Raw genomic sequence first — 18,146 nt, 5'->3', positions numbered from 1 at the left:
ATGAGAAATGTGTGGAGAAGTAAGGGAGCCATCCCTCTGGCGAGGTCTTGATTTCTGAATCTAACAGGAAGGCGAGAATGCTTTGACCTGGTCTCAGGTTCCTCTCACCCACTGTCTACAATCCAAATGTCTTCAAGCAAAGGGTAAATGGATTTTCAGTAGGACAGCCATATCCCATTCAGGTTCAAGGATCTGCAAACCGGCAGAGTATTTGAACACAGCCCTCAAGGGCTGTAACCCTCAGCCCAGGCCAGATAGCACAGAGATTATGGGGTTTCTATAAAACTCATTTGGTGCCTCACAGACTTCAGTAACAGCACTCACATCCACATCAGGGACTTAGGCAACTGGACTTGGTCGAGGGGATGGTTTAAAAGTCCTAGGCTCATAGGATTTAGAGCTGGAAAGGGCTTTAGAGATCACCTAGTCTAGCCCCTTCTTGAAGAGGAGGAAACTGAGCTCCAGGAGTGGTCAGGGACAGTAGCACAGGCTGCTAGCCACCCCATCCCCCTGCTGCTCTCTCCCATTTTCAACCCAGCCTCCTTTAGGAGTCCTCCCTGACTCTGAAACTAATCTGGCTCTCATTCTCTCCTCCCTTTCTCTTACTCTCATGTCTGAGATTTTGAGATCTTAGCTGTTGCCTTCTGGGAAATCTGGGGCCCTGGCTTACTCTTCCTTTGGCCAGCTCCCCTGACCTAGACACCAGGCAGACCTAAAGGGGCCTGAGAGATCAGCTATTGGAAATCTGGTCTTTTGATTAAGAAAGTGAGGGCCGGTGAGCTCAAGGCAACTTGCCCACAGTCATGGAGCTACTACATAGCAGAGCTGGGATGCAAACCCAGCTCTTCTGTCATTGCTGTTGTTTTTCCCCGTGTCCCACCAGCAAAGCAGTTGTCTTTGTTGTGACACTTACTTTTAACTTGTTTTGTTATAGGCTTTAGAAGTTCCAACCAAACCTGTAAGGGCAGGAATTAAAAAAGTGGATAGAGCACAGATCAGGTGCAACCCCCTCCCCACACACTCACACACTGCCAACAATTAGCCTACTATTAGCTTGGCACTCTGGATTTAAAAGGCAGTTTGAGATTGCTCAGTGTCCAAAAGGTGATACAAAGTTCCCAACCTTGCCGGCCTCTTTTGTCCTCTCGCTGATGATAAACATTGTAAGAAAACCCTCCTGATTATAGGTCTGTGCTCTCAGAATTACTCCTCTGCCTCCATATCGATTACAGAGAGGTGGCAGAGACTCATTTCCTGAGTTGCCACAGATGAATAATGAAAGCAATTTGGTTTCCAATTAAAACCTATGACCTATAAATGGCAGCATTTAATGAATGAACATAAGCCTCCAGGGTAAAGTGGCCAGATGGCAAAGGTGCCCATTGGTGACCCCAACCGGGAGAACTTGGTAAAGTTTCAAGCCTGGGGCTGGGGGAGTGAAGGAAGACTATCTCCTCTTTCCCTGAGGACCCACTGAAGTGGTTCAGACTGGGAAGGTGAATGGGGATCGTGAGGGGGTAGACATGGGTCAGGCAGCTTACCAGAGGGACAGACCTACTGTCAGATTCCCCCTCCTCCCTTTCACAGACAAAAAAGAACTGGGTTTTAGCACATAAATCATCCTCTGTCTGAGCAAGAGGAAAGAGCAAAGAAATTCTGCTAAGAAATGAAATGCACCTATGAGGTCCTCTCCTATGCATTCATCCCCCTCTTGCTTGGATCATGTTCATTTGCACACTTGGCCTTTTCCTCATTAGAATAGAAACTCATGGAGGATAAGCCCTGTGTCATATATAGCTTTGTAGTTTCATCAATGAACGCACTGTAATAAATGTTGAGTTTAGGGTCTCACCCACAGTAGGTACTTACTAGCTATTTGTTGAATGGAACTGAAGCCAATTTTTGCTTGCTGAGGGTAAATACAGTTTCAGGTAGGGCAAGGAGTAGAAATCAACATCCCACATTGGTCTGACCACTTCTTCCCCGTTACTGGGCCTTAGGAGTCTCAATCCTCAAGCCCAATCTGGCCTTGGCCCCCAGGAGCTTTGCGACCAAACCAACTTACGTTGTTTCCCGACTGGCTCCGGAATTCCAATCCAAAGTATTCTTTTTCCGCCAGGTTAAGATGACAGCAACTCAGGTTGAACAATGCTTTCCCGGAGGACTTTTGCTAAAGCAGGACAAAGATGGAACACCAGGGTTATAGTCTCCTTGGGGTTTGGCACAGCTCAATTTGGCCACGGCTATATAGAATAAGCAGGAAATATAAAGACCCATTCATGCGGTTGCTGGTGAGGGATTTTTCAAGAGACGGACATGATCTATGCTATCTAATAAGTAGTAGCTGTGTGTCCCTGGGCAAAACATTTAACTCCTCTGAATCTCAGATTCCTTACCTGTAAAATTAGGCTACTAAGAGCACCTACCTCCCAGGATTATTGAGAGACTCAAGAGTCAATGCATGTAAATACTTTCCAGACTTTGGAGCACTTTCTCTCTGTTGTTATCCCAGGCAGCTCCCTGGAGTGGAAGTTCCTTGAAGACCAGGACTGTTTCCTTACGTTTGTGTATCCTCTGCACCAAGCACTACACTCTGCACACAGTAGGTGCTAAATATCTGCCAAATTGATTTTAGCTGCATAAAGCAGTTGCCATAATGTAAGTCAAGGTCACCACTTTCCAGCAAAGCTCTTGCCAGCCCTAAGGCCACACTGTCAGGGGAACCTCCTCTTCTAGCTGAGTTTGGCTAAGCCTGAGGCTTGGCAGCAGAGGTTGCTAAAGTCCAGGGGAACTTGGTGAGGAGTGTGATAGAAAAACTGGCTGCGTGTCCATAGGCCGAAAGCCTCTAGTTAAGGCAGAGGCTCAGGGTTGTAGCCTGGGAAGCTTGTGATGCTTAAGGGCTGCTTTCATACCATAAATAACGCAGGGCTTGTCAGGGATGCAGTTGGGATCATGATGGCGGCTTCCATTTCTCTAGATCTATAATTAGAGCTCAAAACAACCCTGGAAAGGAGGAAGCAGAGGCAGGATTCCTATTCTATAGAGAAAGCAGAGGCTCAGAGAGGTTCAAAGAGTTGCCCAAGGTCAAACCCAGGTCACCTGACTCCCAATCCAAGATTGTTGTCCCTGCCCCAGGCCGATGCCCATGATAACTTTCAAATGCTCTCCCTCTCCATTCGCAACATTTCCAATTTTTTTTTTGGCTGCTTTAATTTTCATTTCCCATCTGGATGTTTGCTGAAGCAAGGGAACAGTTCCAGGGTACAGATACCACATTGGGGAACTACATCCCCCAGAAAGCTGAGCTTCCCCCAGAAGGCCAGTAGCTGCCAGTGGGCTTCATTTAAAAGGAAAAGGGAAATCTCAATCTCTCTTTCTTCACTGAGATTGGCTGCAGCAGTAGAAGCTGGAGGAGTGAGAAGGAAAGTTGATAGTATGAGGTGCTCCTGGCAGAGCAAAAAGAACAGCTGATGGAGAGGGGGGAAGGGGAAGAGGACAGAAACAAGGCAAGAGCTGGGACAGAGTCAACCTGGCATATTACATTCCAATGCCCAAGGGGATAATGTCTACCAGTCACTGTTCCAAGAATGAATGAGTTCTTGAGTAGGCCCTGAGGATATGTCTAATACTGTAACACCCAGTGGTGAACTCATATGAACTCTGTCTATCTTTCAAGAGATTAGAACAGTGTGGGGATCGTTTGGGAGTATTCAAACTCGTAATTTGCTTTGGGAGGTGTGGAGAGATGACAGCTTTTTAGACCCCTCATCAATACCAAAAAACCAAAACAAAACCCTTTAGTGGTTCCCTTCGCTGCTAGAAGAGTTAACCTTAGCTTGACCTAATACTCTAAAATAGTCTTACATAAATTCCCAAATTATCCTGGACAATTCTAGACTGAATCCCACCCCTCCGCCTCTACCTCAGCTCTGCAATCACATGCTACTTTCTTGGTTCAGAGTGCTTTTGAGGATAATCAACCAATCTAACCCACAGCTCAAGAGCCCCCATCTAATGGTCACACTGTTGCTACGCATGTTCCAGGCATATAAATCTAAAAATCTATTTACTCACAGTAAATTATGTAGTTTGTGTGCACGGCACCCATACCCAGAAGGCTGCCAAGACGATTTGCTGATATGAGTGAGTTACAGTCCCATGTAATCCCTTTGCCTTCCCTTCATCCCCTTCCTCAGCACCAGGCCATCTGGAACCCATGAGGGCAAATTGAGTGGTAGGAAGAACTACCACCACCTATGGTGACCTTTCCCACTTTGCCTTTTCCTCACTTGCTTCCTTCTCCCAGCCTTGGGCTGCTTGACTACTCACACCATTTGGGTAAGTTGGGAGTGACAAACTCCATTCCTTCCATGGATATGGAGAGCCATGCCTAATTATCTGTTCTGCCCCTGAATTTGAAGGTCCTTCAACTTCCACCACTTGGTCTGCTTCTAGATCTTCTGGAGCTCAGCACTGTCATTTGCCAGTGATGCAACCCCCAAAGTCCTGGGCCTTGATATCTGCCCTGCTGCTGCACTCTGACGATTTCAGGGACCTTCCATCTACCCTGCAGCTCACCTTTCTCATACGTATCATCTTCCCCAATTGGAATGTGAGCTCCTTGACAGCAAAGACCATCTAGTTTTCTAATTGTATCCCTAGTGCTTAGCATACAGTAGGCACTTAATATGTGCTCTTTCATTCATTCATCCCAACTCCAGCAAGAGCATTTGCAGTATTAGTAGCAGCACAACTAAGTAAAACTGGTATCTATACAACTCCCTCACAATGCACTTTCAATCTGTATTCAATCAAATCAATGATCATTTATTAATTACCTACTACAAAAAGTATAGCACAGTATAGGGGAAAGAACTCAAACACTTAATCACAAGACCCGAGTTCAAATCCCAACTCTGCCACTTACTGCGTGACCTTGGGCAAGGCATTTAACCTCTGGCCCTCACTATCCTCATCTGTAATGGGAGGGGGTTGGATTACATGATTTCTATGGTCCCTTCTAGCTCCAGATCTACAGTCCTAAAGGCCAGGCCCTGGGCTAGGAAGACAAAGGCAAAAAAAAAAATAGTTCTTGCTCTCAAGAAGCTTATATTTTATCAAGGGAAACAACACACACACACACACACACACACACACACAAAGTCCATACAAAGTGTATACCAAATCGTTCCAAAGGAGGCTATCAGGTAAAGTTCCATGTAGGTAGCAATTGAACTAAGCTCTGAAGAGAGATAGAGTTGAAGAAGGTGTGCATTCTAGGCATGAGGGACAGCCTGTGCAAAGGCAGGGAGATGGGAGATGGCATAGCGTGTGTGGAAGAACAAGTATGCCAGTTGGTTCTAGTCTAGAGTGCATGAGATGGAATGGAAAACACATAAACCAACAAAGGTGGGCTGGAGCCAAACTGGGAATGGCAAACAGAGCCAAGAGGGAATTTCTTCAGCAAGGAAGTGACACGGTCAGGGCTCAACTGAGTGACAGCACACTTCCAATCCAACTTAGTCCCCAACTCTCTGGACTACTTTTCCACCTCAAGACACTTTCTCAGGTTGGCAACACCTCCACCCCTCTGGCCTCATCTTCCCTGATTGCTAACCATACTTCCTTGACTTAGCCCCTGACTTTCCAGACTTTTCCACCTTGCACCTTACCCTTCCTCCTTTTCAGCACCCCTTTATGTGTTGTCTTCCCCCATTAGAATATAAGCTCCTTGAGGGCTTTCTTTTTATGTGTATTTCTATCCCCAGAAGGTAGCACAGTGCCTGGCACATGGTTAGCGCTTAATAAATGCTTTATTTAATCTGATCTCAATAACGGACTGAAATAGACAGGGAGTCCAACGAGAAGGCTATGTTGAGGTGATGATGACCTGAACTAGGGCAGCAGCTTTGTGAGTAGACAGAAGTGGGAAGATGCAAGAAACACTGTGAAAGTTAAAGAATCAATAAGGCATTTAAAAAAAATAACTGCTTGGATAAGAGTACTCCTTTATTGTGGGTAGTTATACGGCTCTGTCCTAGACTTTTTTTCCCCTGGAAATCCCATGTTTCCACGTGTCCACTCCACATCACTCCCAAATCGAGAGAGCCAGCTCTAACTAACCTCTTAAACACCAATTCTATACTGCCAACTGCCTTCTGAGCACCCCAAACTGGATGAATGGCCCATTAGCATCTCAAGCTTGACAAGTTCAAAACAGAATTCAGTATATTCTGCGCCTTCCCCCCCCCCCAACCACCCACCCATCCTCCCAATTGTCTGTTTCTATTAAGGATACCACCAAGGTCCCAGTTTTACAGCCTCAGTCATCCCTGATTCTTCCCTCTACCTTACCCATCCTCAATCAGTTCTAACATGCTGTCAATTCTCCTTCCATAGTATCTCCCAACCCTTCTATTCTCTTCATTCCCAGTGGCCGACCACCTTCACTGAGGTCCTCACCACCACAGGCTACTCCTACCTGTTCTCGCTGATTCTGGTCTCTCCCCCGTCCAAACCATCTTCTGTGCAGCTGCTTACCTCTAGGACAAGCTCCTTAGCCTGCCACAACCCAGCTCCAACCTACCTTTCCTAGCTTGTTTGCAATATTCTTTCACACATTCTGTAATTCGGACAATTAGTGGTTTCTTAAACATGACCTATCATCTCCCATCTCCATGCATTTTTGTAGGCCACACCCCATTCCTGAAATTTACCTCCTTTTTGACTCTACCAGAAACTTTGAGACTTGGTTCAGGTGCTGGTTTCTCTGTGTAGCCTCTCCTAATTTTTCACACAGTTGCTAGAGCCTAACCCCCTCCTTTGTGAAATGAGCTTGCGTTTGACTTACCTGCATACAACTGCTTAGGGCAGCTAGGCGACTCAGTGGGTAGAATGTCAGGACTGGTGTCAGGAGGACCCGAGTTCAAATGTGACCTCAGACACTTACTAGGTGTGACCCTGGGCAAGTCACTTCACTCTGCCTCAGTTTCCTCATCTGTAAATGAGCTGGAGAATGAAATGCAAACCACTCCCATATCTTTGCCAAGAAAACCCCAAATGGGGTCACAATCAGGCACAACTGAACAACATACAGGTTCAATTCATCTAGTAGAATGTAAGTAGTAAGAAACTCTCCCTTCTCTTGACACCTAACCCCTCCCCCCTGGCTCTCAAGATTAGAGTTTTATTCCTGTCTCCCAAACTTCCTTGATGTGGAACTGTAAACTGCTTTCCATCTCTGAGCCTCACTTTCTTCATCTACAAAATCCTAGTTGTTTGGCCTTGGGCAGAATCACTTTGTTTTTCTGAGCCTCAGGTCTCTCGTTTATAAAATAGAATAATCATCTTTGCATTCCTTCCCTCCCTCAGCTGTCAAGGAGAGCTCTTTATTAACCTAACAAAACAGTCAAGAAATAGGAGCTGGTGCTCTTCTTATCACAAGAGCCCCTTCTTGGAAGATACCTGTGATCCTGCAGCTTTAGGCCTTCGGTGATTACAGAAAGCAAAAGGGGGTATTGAACACCTTGCTTGAAAGGCTGCAGGGCCTGAAAAGAAGCATCATCAATGGATTCCAAAGAATGCTTTCGAGGCATCATTAAAGAGGCCGTTACTGGGTTCAAAAGAATCCTGGGATAGAGAAAAGGAGCCAATTCCTGCAGGCCTTAAATAAATCCCGCGGTGCCCGTGTAACCTTGGACAAATCATTTCACCTCCCTAGGCCTCAGTGTCCTCCTCTGTAAAATGAGGTTGGACTAGATGACCTTTAAGATCCATTCCCTAGGATCCTGTGTGACCATGGTTAAAGGACTTTCCCCCTCTGGGCCTGTTTTCTCATCTGCAAAATGAGAAGTTTGGACTAGATCACCTCCATGGCCCCTTCTAGTTCTGCAACATTCCATTCTATGAGGTCATCCTTAGGAAGACCCAGGATAAAATCCACTGTCTTCACTCACCTGTCCTAGCCCGACCAAATCAGTAGCAGTAGTAGTATCACTAGCATCAACCATAATTTTTATGGTACTTTGAACAAATGCTTTCCTCAAAATAGCCATGTGAGGGAATGCAAGCATTTTTCTTTCCATTTGATGGAGGAAAAAGAGCCTTTAAAATGACTTGCTCAAGGTCACACAGTTAAGCGGCAGATATGTGACCTTCTGACTGCAAGTCCAAGGCTCTTTCTATATAACAATTTTCCAAAGAGAAAACATTGCCTTCTCAGGTGTGGAGACATAGTAATGTTGAAATGGCAGTTACTTTTCAATCTAGGCAAGGTTTTACTTACTAACCCCATAGTGCTGGCCCACTAAGGCTTCCCAGGAAGGCCCAGGCCCACCCTCACTCAGTCTCAGACCTCCTGCCTAGAGGAGCTGCATAGCTGTTGTGTAAAACTGGGAAGGGCAATCCAGCCTTATTTTTTTTGGGGGGGGGGGGGGGTTGGCAATTACCATGCCTGTATCCGAAAGACTTGAAAAGTGACATTGTAATAATAGCTTTCTCAAGACAGTGCTCCCAAGTCGTGTGGAAATTGCTAGCTACTTGGGGTAATTAAAACAATTAGAATTGTTTGTTTCTATGAATGCTCTAGTACCAAATCCATGTGGGCTTGATGTACAGCCACAGCCTGCAACTAGGAGCTAGAATTCTCTGAAGCAGCAAAATATGTTTGCATCAATGCACCACTATAAAGGCATCTAGGCATCCTCTTTCAGGACATGGAAGGCCAGAGCAGAAAATAACCAACTTCCTGCACTGTGCAGAGAGGAAAAGTAAGGCCCACAGAGGCAAAGGATCTTGACCATCATATATAGGGCAGAGTGACATAGCTAGGACTCAGGCCTCTTGACTCCCCAAACAGAATGCTTTTTGTTATCCCATAATCCTTGAAATATAAAGGGTTAATAATGGGAAAGGGGAGTCAGAGGCAAGAAAGGCTTCCCAGGTTCCTTCTTTTGAGTCATTCTATTTTCTTTACATTTTTCCCCTTCTCTTCTAACTTTATGATTGATGAATAGTTGGATGGATGGATATGCTCTCAATTCTGGATTCTTGTTGCCCAGCTTCTCCACCTTGGGCCTTGGTCCTTTATTTCTCAGTTGCTTCCCTAACAGATGGATAAATGACAGATATATCTCATATATGTATGGATGTATGTGTGTGTGTGTATGTGTGTATGACAGGTATGATTGATAGATGTACAATCAAGACAGCATCTATTAAGTGCTTACTGTGTGCCAAGGCGATATGAACACAAGCAGGCAAGCCAGTCCCTGCCCTTTCAGAACTTGCATTCTATCCCTTCATCTCCCACTGCTTATTCCACTGGCTTTTGTCCTCCTGTACCATTCCCTCTTTCCCAGGAATGTGAGCAGCTGGCCATCCACGGCCTCAGCCGGGCTCACAAGACAATGGAATGTCAGCAGCTAGAAGCTGCTCAATTCTGAGGGGCTGCTGGAAACTCTCTGAGGGAATTATCAAGACATAACACTTTTGAAAAGTTCAGCTGCGCAGGGAACCAAGAAAGCAAATCTATTAAGGTTAGCATAGAAAATTTGTACTGAATGAACAGAAAACCCATTTAAAAAAAAAATCCTTAGGAATTTATGACAAATTATAATGGGATTGGGGCAGAAGAGGGAAGAAGGTCTTTAGCACCCTTTAGAATCATGCATTTGCTAGGGGTCTAAGTATAGGATTAAATGAGCCAAAGTGCTCTAGACTCATCAGGAAAAGGTCACATGACCAACCATCAATGCCAATCTAGCTGTCAGTAATCACACAGCCCACTCCCCCATCCCCACTTGGAGAGTAGTGCCGGCCTTGGGCAGAAATTATATTAAAAGTCCCTGTTGTGTAAAGCCTTTGGCTCAGTATTAAGTCTCATTTGGGTTGCTTATAATTCAGGACTCCTTCTCCTCCACCCCAGTCTCGCTGCCCTGCTCTTCCACCTGGACCTTTTTCTTGATTTCCCAGCACACCTTCCCTAATCCCTGACTGCCTGGCTTGGGGACCTGATCTTTTTAATTCTTTGTTCCTCTTTCAGTGACTCCCTCCCAGAAAGGATTTGATAAATTGATCATCTGGCTATTGAAGCTCCTGGTCCTATCCCCCTTTTTTCCCTTGGGTTTAGATTCATAGACTGACAGATCATTAGAGCTGGAGGCCTCCCACAAACCTGGGGGCAGGCTTTCTTACCACCTCATTTATTCCCAGGGCATTGGTGCTATGCAGCACAGATATCACAGCACAGTAACTAATCCACAACTTAATTTGACTTAGACTTGTGGCATACTAAATTTAAGAAGCCTTCAGAGGTTTATTTAGTCCAAAGCTCATTTAACAAATGAGGAAACTGAGACCCAGGGAGGTTAAGTGATTTGCTCTGGGTCACATACATTTTAAGTAGAAGGAAAAGGATTTCAACCAAGACCTCCTATCTCCAAACCTAGTGCTCTTTCCATTTCACTGAATGCATCTTCAATTCAGAGAAACCAAATATTCATGCGTCTAATCCTTATACCAGACTATAATTTCCATCTTCACTTTCAATCTCTCCCAGTACTTAGCACAGGGCTCTGCATATAGAAGGGGCTTAACATTTTGCCAACTGAATGAACAAAACAGTGAATATCTGAGCTAGAAAGGACTTGAGGTCATCTCATCCAATCTGCCTTTTCCTTCAGCAACTATTTTATACAGACTGAGACTCAAGAAACACTTTACTGTATCAGCATGTACTCCAGCCGGCACAGCAACCAGACCCTCACCTAACTCTCCCTAACTTGCCTTTGGAAGCCATTTGGGGTCTGCCATTCAGTTATGTCTTCAAGCCCTTCTTGAACCCGGTTACATTTTCAACATATGTTCGGTAAAGGATATAATAATTTCAGGGGTTTGTTATGCACTATAGTGGAGAAATGTATAGGAAGTGCTTCTCATAATTGCCCTTTGGGGGGAACTGGGTAAAAGTCTTTCAGGATTTGGTAAATAAATCTCATTCTTCTCCCTTTCATTTCAAAATCCCTTGGCTAATATCTCCCACTCTTTCTTCCATTCCCCCGGTGTCTGCCGAAGGGGCACTAGGCCAACCCCTCCTACATAAGACAGTTGAGCCCATCCTCACCAGTCTTCTCTAGTACTGCATCATCCTCAGTCATCCTCCTTCTATCTACCGGTTCCCTCCCTGCTGTCATCAAACATCCTCTGGTCCATCTCTCCCATCCTTGAAAAAACCCTTCACTAGACTCCACTGTCCTCTCACCAATCAGCAATGATCTTTTCATTGCCAAACCTGATGAGCTTTTCCCAGTCCTTATCCTTCTCAATATGGCTGCTCCATCTGCCACTGGTGACAACCTCTTCCTGGCTCCTCTTTCCTCTCTGGGTCTTTATGATACTACTCTCTCCTGGTTCCGTTCCTACTGCCTGACTGCTCTCTCTCCATCTCTTCTGCCGCTTCATCATCCATGTCATGCCCCCTAAGTGTTCCTCAAAGTTCTTTCCAGGTTCCCCTTACTTTTTCCCTCTATCTGTTCTCGCTCACCTCCTCGGGTTCCGTGAATTTAATCAGCATCTCCATGAAGATGACTTCCACATCTCTGTGTCCAGCCCTGGTCTCTCTCCTGAGTTTTGGTCTCACGGCGCCAATTGCCTATTGGGGATTTTCAACTGGATGTCCTGGTGACATCTTAAACTCACCATGTCTGAAATTGAACTCATTATCTTCCCCCTCAAACCCTCCTTTCTTCTAAACTTCCCCATTTCTGTCAAAGGCACCACCATCCTTGTAGTAGTTCAGGTTCATGATCTCAGTATCATCCTCTATTTCTCACCCTTCTTCATCCCACATATCCAATCAGTTGCCAAATATTGGTCTATTTCCTCAATGGCATCTGATCCCTTCTCTCTACTCAACACAGCTAATCTCCCTAGTTCAGGCCCTCATCACCTCTCACCTGCAATAATCTCCACTGGTTTTCCTGCCTCAAGTCACTCACCACTCCAGTCCAACCTACACAAAGATAAACTTCTGTTTAGTTTTTTTCTTTACAACCTGGCTCCAACCTCTATTTCCTGCCTCCCTGGACACTTCTCCATCCCACACTGAGACCTTGTAAAACTGGCCTCCTCTGTCACACACACTCACTCTCTCTCTCTCACTGGTAAACCGTTGCACTGACCACTTTCCCTATCTGTAATATACTCCCTCCTCACCTCCGCCTCCTAAGATTGATCTCTTCTTTCAAGTAGCTCAATCACCACTTTCTCCAGGAAGCCTTTCCAGTTCTTTCTCCTCCTCTTTCAACTGCCAGTATCCTGTCTCCTGAACTACCAAGTATTCAAAGACTTAGTGCTTGTCATTTCACTTCTATTTATGCTGTCTATGCTTACATATGGACTTGTCTTCTCCATTAGAAGCTTCTTACAAGGAGGAATTGTTTCATTCATCGTATTTGTACCACTAACAGCTGGCATAGTAGCTACTTAATAAATGCTGGTTGATTCGTCTCACTTACATTTACATACCACTTTAAGGTTTACAAGGCCCTTTTCATATGCTATCTTATTTGGTGCTCACAATGATCCTGGGAAGTAGACACTATTATTATCCCCCTTTTACAGATGAGGAAACTGAGGCAAGCAAAGGTTAAGTGACTTGCCCAGGGTTACACAACAAGTACCTGAGGCAGGATTTGAACTTAGGTTTTCCTGACTCCTGCATTCTGGAGTGGCCCTGTGCTATCCAGCTACATTTCCTTTTAGACCGATTTCCCAAGACTGCCCCATCAATTCACAGGGTAATCTTGGTCCTCTCCACACCAGGCCCCTTAATTATCAAGGTGGAGAGAAGAGGACAGGTAGGTAGGAGTCAGGAGGCATGAATCAGTTACTGTGTGACTTTGGAAAACTCCCTCCCCCTCTCTGGACCTACTTCAGTTTCCTCATCTGTCAAGTGGGCAAATTAGACTAGGTGATCAGTCTCTTCGTGACCTTCTCAGATCTATCATTTTAGGATTCAAACCACTTCATGTTACACAAGACTCAGAGAGGAGATGGGATTTGTCCAAGATCACACAAATACTTGGTAGCAGTTTAGGATTCCTGATTCCCAGGCCTGTGCCCTTCCCCCTCTCTACTCCTAGCTGTAATTAGTGTGCAGTGAACGGGGCCTTATGGCCATCCACTTGTACTTTGCCTTGACTAGGCTCATACTGCTGCATGGTACACCTTCTCCAGGTCTCTCTTCTCCTCAACCATCACGGCAGGGGCTAGACGCTGAGGTTCGTGTCATCCCTTCTCCTGGTGCTGTTCAACTGTCCTCCGTACCCTCCCCACCCGTCCTCCACCAAGTGAATTTACTCCCCTCCTTATTTATGGCTCTGATTATACCACATGGCCTGCCTCTTCAAAACACTTCAATATACAGCGAAGAGGAGAATAGAGGCACATTTTAATCTGCAAATGAAGGCGAATTTATAGGAAAATGGGTAGAAAGATGTACAAATTATTAGCAACCTGTACTAAAAGGCTGGACCCCAAGGGCCACTGACCTATCTTCTAGCTATTTACACCCTCCCACTGCCAGCTTTGCCAATACCTTTCTCCTTGAAGTGCTAAGGTTTAATTATTTGTGGGGGCTTGCATTAGCTGACTCCCTGCTATTTATGCAGCAAACAAAGTTTGCTCCTCTCTCAAAGCTCAGCTGGGTACTTGTTGGTCTCAAGCACCCACACTGTGATTACTGGTTTGAGCCCATGGCTTGACAGGTGCATCTGAGTCAGGAGATGGGCTGATGGAAATATTTCTATCTTTGTCACTCCCCTACTCAATCAACTCCAGTGGCTTCCTATTGCTATGAAGATAAAAGATCAACTCCTCTGTTGAGCTTTTAAAGTCCTCTATAATCTGGTCCCAACCTACCTTTCCAGCCTCATTAGACATTGTTCCCCCTCCCACACGCTAATCCAGCCAAACAGGCTTTCGCTCTCTTTCTCTCACGACACCTCATCTCTGTCCCTATACCTTTGTACTGGCTGTACCCCATGCCTGCCTCACAGAATCCGTCTTCCTGTAAGATGCAGCTGAGGCACCATTGTCTACAGGAAACCTTTTGTGGTCCCCCCAGCTGCTAAGAGCCCTGCCTCCCAAACAACCTTGTCTTTAACTAACCTGTGGGTCTCTTTGTATGTACCTGTTCACTTTATAGTTGCGCTCTACGTATTTTACACGTATTTATCTCCCACATTAGAATCTGAGTTCATTTCTACCTTTATTCTCAGTCTCTAGTCTAGTGCCTGGCACATACGTGTGGGTTGTGCCCACTATAGGGAGGGGGGGGTTTAAACATAATTCAGGGGACTCAGACACTAAAAGGACTTAGTACTGGTTTTGCATTGCTCCGAGCTGGCCTAGGGGGTCTCCTTCAGCAGAAGGACTGCACCTCCCAGGCTGCTGAGATCCCTGAATGCAACAGCTCGAGGACCCAGGCCTTCCTCCCAGCAGTCTGTCCCTGTGTTCACACAGATCACCACCCCATCTTTACCTTAGGTGCCAGCTTCGGCAGTGGCTGCAGTCCATGCTGGCCACTCCTCCCACTCCAAATGAGAGAATATGGGAAGAGCACTGCAAACCTCAAACCACAATTGAAATGCCAATTATTATTACTGTAGTGATTGACAGTTTATAAAGCACTTTCCTCACAGGCATGCAGGAAAGTAGGCAGGGAAAGTATCTCCACTTCTACAGACAAGGAAACTAGGGTTCTGGGAGAGAAAGTGACTTTTTCAGGGCGCTGTAGTCGGTGTTAGAGCCAAAATTCAAGCCTGGGTCTCTTGCTTCCCAAGACCAATGTTCTTTCCATTGAACTACACTGCCTTTCCAAGAATCCCAGCATGGCTCAGCTGGCCTTCATACGGTTAGCCAGTATGACCTTCAGAGCACCTGGATAAGGTTTGTGGAAAAAACCTTTGCTTGAAGTGCCAAGAAAGCCCACTAGCTCAGGCAGTGTAGTAGATGAAGCAAGGAGACCTCAGGCTCGAATCCTACCTCCAATGTTTATTATTACAGTTGGATGGCTCCGGGCAAGCCCCAATTTCCTCATCTATAAAAAGTGTTGTTGTAGGGAGCTAATGGAAAAAAAGATATGTGCAAGACCTTTTCAAACTTTTGAGTGCTATAGAAATACGTACTCTCCTTGGTACTTCATTAGAGGGTTCTCTCTGTGGTTGGGCATCTTAAAAAGATGCTTCCTTTTCATGCTCCCCCTCACTCCCACCCCGCTCCTCCCACTCCCCCCTCCTCCCAGGGCTACAACTCAGCCCTGCAATGAGAATCCCACTCTTAGAAACACTGCGATGACTACTTACAGCCTGGCTTCCCACAATGCCAGCAGGCTCAGCTGCACTGACACCCCAATTGCTGGGTTTCAAGTCTCTCCCATTATACCCTAAAATAACAGCAGACCTCACCATTTGCAAGAGGACAGCTGACTTGAAGCCAAGAGCTGAAGCAAATGAAGAGCAACAGAAACAGGTGACTTTTCCTGCAAGTTCCCATAGTTGATGCTTCCCCATTAACTGGCTCCCAACGTCTCCTGTACAACAGGCTTCCTTGTCACTTCTTGTCAAAAGATCAGCTTTGAGCTGCCTGAAATGTCTATTCAAAACTTAGCCTAGAGCAGGTCTTTCTGAATGTGGAGGTCGCTGATTCAGGGCCTGCAGGGCCTGGCAGGCAAGATCGTGTCAGAGCCAGTAAGTGGACAGAATACTTAAAAAGCCATTTTCCCCTTCAGCTGCCCCCTCTCTACCTTTCTATACTTAAAATGCTGTTCCCCCCTCGGCACTCCCTGCCCCCATGGTTCCTTTTCTTTTTAATCACATTCCCAGAAAGAATGGGAAATGCCTAGGCCCTATGACGGAGTCATTTGCTGTGAAAATGTTCAAGTCTGTGGCTTTCCAGACATCTTTCCACATAAAAATGATGAAGAGACAGAGAAACGGTAGGCCTGGAACCACAGGCATCATACCAGAAACACATGATGCACATAAAAAGAAAAACCCACTTTAAAAGAGGGTCACCCACACAGATGACCTGTAGCCCCATCAGCCTACAGTAGTTGTGAGTTTATGCTTTAAAAATAAAATACACCTTTTGTATGAACCCTAGGAAATCTTTGACTTTTTCAAATTATCCTTCTGATAACTATGATTTCAATTAGGAATCATCAGCCTCAGAGAAATCACAAGTTAGGCTACAATAAACGAAAATAAATACTGCTAGAACATATCCAATATCCTGACGATATCAGGAAATGACATCTGGAGAGGTACATATTGTCTCAAAGACGGACCGAATGTTTTGGTTCAGAGAAGCTATTGGACTGAACAGAATCATCTTCAAGTCTGCAACTGAGTACAAAGTCCAGAATCGCAGCAATAAATAAAGCTAAGTACAATCTGAACCTTCCTCCTTGGTTTTTCCCTCTTTTCTAAAGGTTCCTAAATAGAACATATTTTTTCCACTCTTTCCTTCTGGTTGCTCAGCTTTTCTCAGGGAGTGGAATAGAGATCTGGCTTCTCCTTTCAATGACCAAAGTGTTGTCATCACTCCAGAGCATAAGCAAATGCTCAGACAAAGGACAAAGAACGATTTCAATGAGAATTCCATCACTTACCCCTTGGATGCTCAGCCCAAACAGGTAATTCCATGAAAGCACAGATTCTCCAAGCTGCAAGGGATCTCAGAGGCCAGCCTAGCCCAGTCTATGCCAGAACAAGACTTCCTTGCTTGGCAGCCCCATACAAGTGATCACTCAGCCTTTGCTTAAAGATTTCCAGTGATGGTCAACTCACTACCTCACCAAGGCAGGCTAACAGCTCCTACTCACAAATGTTAAGCATGCCTCAAAAACTACTCTTTGTTCAAGGAAAAAGAGTACTTGCTCTGGAGGACTTTCACAGAAAAATGTCCCAAACCCATTTTTAAATTAAATAAAAACTCCTTTTCTGAAACGAAAAAAATACCATGTTTGGATGATTTTTGCTGGGGCCAACAAATACCTCTTGGGTTGGCTAATGAAGGTTAAAGTGGACAAATGGCCATTAGATCATGCCAGATATGAGGAGGACAATAAGAGGACTGCCACTTACATCTACCATGAAAATCTTCTGGGAATCATCCAGAAACTGGACTCGCAAGTGCAGCATTCTTGCAGAAGCAGGGGGCTGTCAGCAGCCTTGGTGCTGTAGGTACCAAGTGAAAGGGGCTTCTCACTATGCAGCCTGTCTCCACTTATGCTTCCCCCTTACAGCTGGATGGAGCTTGATAAAGAAACCGCCCCTGGCACAGGGCACAATCCAGTTGGGCTGAAGTGATGTATGCCAAAGGAGGCCGTGCCAGAAATAACCCCGCTCGCTAGGGCAGCCCCCTAGATTTAGATGGCAGACAAAGAGGAAGTATTCCTTGCTGGGATGCCGAGTGCATCCTTAAAGCAATCTCAGCATGAGAACGAGCTTTTTAAAAGAGGATTTGTAAGTCATAGGGCATCTCCTTGTTTTCAGAATTCAACACTGGAAGATGTCCTAGTAGAACTGGGCAGATAGGCATTTCTTCTCTGTAAAATGAAGGGGTTGGATGGGAAAGCAGAGTGGGGTACAGTGGCTAGGAAACTACTCTGACACTACTGAGCTGGCTGACCTTGGGCAAGTTCCTTCCTTGCTTGGGGTCTCAGTTTCCCAATCTATAAAATAAGGCAGTTGGCTCTTGACCCAGAAATACTGTTGTTGGGCATACGGGCTTAACACATAATAAACACTTAATAAATGATTTCTCATTCATGCATATGCCCCTCAAAGAAGTAAAAAACAGAAATGGCTCCACATACATACGCGCATATGTATGTACACACACATGTATATGCACATACATATACATACACATACATATATTCATAGGAGCACTTTTTGTCAGAGCAAAAAAACAAAACAAAAAAATAAAAAAAAACCCAAACCAGGCATCCATTGACTGAAAGATGGTTGAACCAATGCTGATATATGAATGTAATGGAACATTATTGTGTCGTAAGAACTGTGTCCAAATATGAGGAATTTGGAGAAACGTAGGAAGATTATAAATGGAACCAGGGGAAA

Source organism: Vombatus ursinus, unplaced genomic scaffold (assembly GCF_900497805.2).
Source record: "Vombatus ursinus unplaced genomic scaffold, bare-nosed wombat genome assembly UNPS02004573.1, whole genome shotgun sequence".
NCBI lineage: Eukaryota > Metazoa > Chordata > Mammalia > Diprotodontia > Vombatidae > Vombatus > Vombatus ursinus.
This window is presented reverse-complemented; position numbering follows the sequence as displayed.